Source organism: Triticum dicoccoides, chromosome 6B (assembly GCF_002162155.2).
Source record: "Triticum dicoccoides isolate Atlit2015 ecotype Zavitan chromosome 6B, WEW_v2.0, whole genome shotgun sequence".
NCBI classification, from domain to species: domain Eukaryota; kingdom Viridiplantae; phylum Streptophyta; class Magnoliopsida; order Poales; family Poaceae; genus Triticum; species Triticum dicoccoides.
In genome coordinates, this window is record NC_041391.1 from 629,744,171 (window position 1) to 629,748,529 (window position 4,359).

At 46.6% G+C, this 4,359-nt stretch overlaps 1 pseudogene; it reads left to right on the forward strand.

The window, feature by feature from the left end:
- The window catches only part of LOC119320497, a 17,576-nt pseudogene extending 14,064 nt beyond the window's left edge, over positions 1–3,512 (forward strand).
- Positions 3,513–4,359: the final 847 nt, after the last annotated feature.

Genomic DNA, 4,359 nt, shown 5'->3' on the forward strand with positions numbered 1-4,359 from the left:
GATTACCCTAACGAAGAACCGTATCCGTGCATCGAACCATCAGGCAAGCAACCAACCATTTGATCATATCGATACAATCCCATGTTCTCGCTCCTGCTCTCTTTTACTGCATTAAGACAACGCGTTTCAAACTGCTGTGTGCTACGGTAGTTGGACCCATTTCCTCTGCATGACCTGTCATTGCCACAGTAACTAGATGAAACCCACTAGCATGTGTAGGAGTTGTTTGAGCCATATGTATGTGTTGTTCCTACCTTGCTATGCCTGCTATGCTTAGAGTCGTGTCAGGTCTGGTTCATCTGGGTGATGGGCTAGAGTGAAATGTTTATCTCGGTAATGAGAGTGGTGTGGTGAACACGATTTGGTAAAGGTATCGATGAGAGGCCATGTAGGAGTACATGGTGGGTTGTTTCATTGAAGCCGACCTTAAGCACTGAGATCTGTATGCGTGATTTAAGATACAGCTACTACCATGAATTGGGCCCTGAAATATGACCCCGCTCGACTTCTTATTCACCCTAGCTCTCTGTCCAGGAGTTGCAAGTAGTTTCTGGTGTTTGTAGCCTACTGGAGGCCGTGGACAGCGCTGACCGTAGGGGTGGGCTGTGATGCGGTAGGTACGTGGCACGGTGTACCGAATACCCGTTAGGTATCTCGGGAACCCTGTTCACATCGTTCGGGGCCGTATGGGAAACCCCGGCCGGACTCCCTGCGGATGGAACCTGAATAGGCGATAAACCTGGACTAGAGGCTTAAGTGTTTAGGTAGGTCGTGGTCTACACCCACGTCGGCTTTCGCTTGAAGTCTGCCGAGCACATGTCGTGTGGAGACGCTAAGTGGTGGAAACATGTATGAAGAAGTACACCCCTGCAGGGTTATCATAATCTATTCGAATATCCGCGTCCGCGGTAAAGGACTGCTTGGTTGCCTATACAGTTCATAGACAAGTAAATGGAAACTATTAAAAGCCTCAAGATAAGTGTGAGTGCCGAGGATGGCTCTTCCGTAGGAAGACGGAGGTGGATCCTCGGTAGTGTATTGAAGTGGTGAGTAGTGGACTCGTGTGCGCAAAACCATTTCAAGTTGGATTATCGTAGGATAGCCTAGCCAAGAGTCAAAGCTGGCTTGCTGCAATAACTCCACCAACCCTTCTTGATACGATGCATGTATGTAGGATCTGATGTAAGTCTTGCTGAGTACCTTTGTACTCATGTTGCTATAATCTACATTTTTACAGAAGACGCTGCAACCCCTTCTGATGGGTTCTATGTAGACGTTGACATCAACGAGTAGGCTAAAGACCCAGGTGGTGACCCTGAGCTTGTGAAGGACCACGTAGTATAGCTAGGCTTTCCAAGCCTCTTTTATTTTACTAGTTGTCTGTACTCAGACAAGTTACTTCCGCTGCTGGTTTGTATGACTGTATGACTTGTATGTTGGGTTGTGAGACCCGTACCTTTGTGTATGTTATGTATGGCTCACTGAGCCTTAAATAAAGTACTTGTGTCGTAGAGTCATGTTGTGATGCTTCGTTGTATTTGTACATATCGAGCATATTGTGTGTATGATTGAAATGCTTGGTATGTGTGGGATCTGACTATCTAGTTGTTTATCTTTAGTAGCCTCTCTTACCGGGAAATGTCTCCTAGTGTTACCGCTGAGCCATGGTAGCTTGCTACTGCTCCGGAACACTTAGGCTGGCCGGCATGTGTCCTTCTTCGTTCCTGTGTCTGTCCCTTCGGGGAAATGTCACGCTTTGAGTACCGGAGTCCTGTTAGCCCGCTACAGCCCGGTTTACCGGAGTCCTGCTAGCCCAGTGCTACAGCCCGGACCCACTTGCTGATGACCGACACGTTCGAAGCTGGGTCATGGATGCCTGTCCCTGTAAGTCTGTGCCACTTTGGGTTTACGACTAGTCATGTCAGCCCGGGCTCTTTATCATATGGATGCTAGCGACACTATCATATACGTGAGCCAAAAGGCGCAAACGGTCCCGGGAAAAGGTAAGACGACACCCGTGGGAATACCGTGCGTGAGGCCGCAAAGTGATATGAGGTGTTACCAGCTAGATCGATGTGACATCGAGTCGGGGTCCTGACAGTGAGCGCGGTGGGAACGGGCTTCCCAAAAAGCGAGCCCCGGCCCGGGTCAGCATAGAATGGGGGGGACGGCCCTAATGTTGTGTTGGCCGGGTTGCGGGCGGATAAAAGCGGACGTGGGGACACGGGCCAGGGCACATCGTAACTAAGAGAGCCATTCCATTTAGGGCGAGACAGAATGGGTGGGCACAAGTGGTCTGGTGTCTGAGCCGATTGGTCAGACGACGACTACTGCACATATTAGATTCTATTAGCCGCCTATCCCGGAATGGACTGGGATGGAATAGAAAGAACGCGAAGCAGCAAGCAAGGGATGAGCGCTTTGTTGCTAAAGCGCTTACTTTTCTTGCTGGGTCGGTTTGTTTTTGGGGGGTGGGGCAATAAGGTTGCTTCTTCACAAGCTTATCCCCGCCCCCTTTCCTGTCCGTCCCGACCGGCAGCAGTTGAGTCTCCCCATATCTCCTCAACTTCCCCGGTCTTCGGCCCGAGCTGTATGAGGCAGAAACTCGTCCCACGTACGGTTCGGAGGCCGAGCCCCACCCCTGCAATAATGGTGCGGCTTAGGTCAACTAATATGAAGAAGATACAGTTCACTCAACGATTGCCCTTGGGTCCCGAACTCCATATGGGGAAGGAACGTTGTTGTTTGCGAGGTCTCGATTATTTACATGGACCCACTTCTCATTCCATTTGTGGGAATTTGATGATTTATAAACCGTCCCCAACGAGCGAAAGGTCCATGTTTGAACATGATGAATCACTTCGTGCTGACCTGTTGCCCATAAACTTTCCTGCCTCATATGAGAATGGAAAACTGGAAGATTTTCTGCATCGGTGGATGAAGAATCACAAACATAAGAATTTCTGGTTTAGCATGTTCCCAGAAAGAAGATACTTTTTTTCCATTCGAGAAACGAGGAGCATGACTGAAGTGGCTATACATACAAATCCATTTACGGATCTATATGCTCCGATTGGAACTGGAAGTTCCAGAACTGGCGGCTGGTATACCACCATAATGAAATTGCCTTTTATTTTTAGTATTCGGATAGGATTTCTGTTGGCTTCATCGGGAGGCTCGCGTAGTTTGTTACGTCAACTCCAAAAGGATAAGTTGCATTGGAATCAAGAAAGTTTCGTTCATAATTGCATAAAAGGAGTAAAAATAGTGGCTGCGGCGCGTCGAGGGTCAACCTTTGATATCGAATAACCTTTCGAGCCTTCCCCAATGGATCTCTATCCTCCTTTGAAACCAATAGAAGTTCACTGACCATCCCTGTCAAACATAACCCAAGGTAGGATCGAGAGGAGAAGAATAGGACTCTTGCTAGTATCATAACCTCTCGATGGGAGAATGAAACCATTAGATTAGTGGAAAGAAGAAAGAATGGGAAGAAACCAGCCAACTTACCAAGAGGAAGAAATGATGACCACTTTTTGTATTATCTCAAAAGTTTTCATTAGATCTAGAAGTAATCACAACATCACTTTTCACCGGAGATTTCATGGTAGTTTTTGGAAACTTCAATTGATTAATGAGGTCAGGAGACTCTATAATTCGAATGATATGTGGAGAGAGCGGGGTGTCTTACCCGCATCAATCGATACCATGGTGTCGCATATACACGAAGGTTATTCTTCATTTCATCCCAAATTGGTATACAAAACCTATAAATATGGTAGGGGTTGTATGACTTTGCAGGAACATTTCACTCTGGAAAGGCAAGATGAGCTTGGGTATTTAAGTGCCAGACGCCCACTCATCAATGCTGGTGATTGGCCTTGTATGGCTGCCCCATCCCTTTCAGCAGATGTACTACTTTTGAAAGCATTAGCAAATATCTTAATGCGGGAGTTTATATGGAGAAGAAACAATCTTTCGCCTAGATTAACTCATTAGAATGAAATGGTGAGTTTCCACGAGGAGTTCTGGGATGGTAAAAGGGGTGTAGATAAAATAGCCTGTGTGGATTTGAGTCATAGTATCTACTATGTTTCTACTCCACGTCTATGGAATACATTAAAATTTCTACACAATTTGGGGGTGATTTCTCATATCTTAAAGGAATTTCTATCTCTCCCGATATATAATGCCGACACTAACCTCCAAATTCCTCATTCGAATTGTATACCATTGATAGGTGAATTGAGTGACATGCTCCTACATCTCTTTTTGCAACATCAATTCGATAGGGAGGTCCTGAGCCGGTATGAAGGTGTTCTTTATACAAGATGGGACACCAATGTCCTTCTAGCTTCA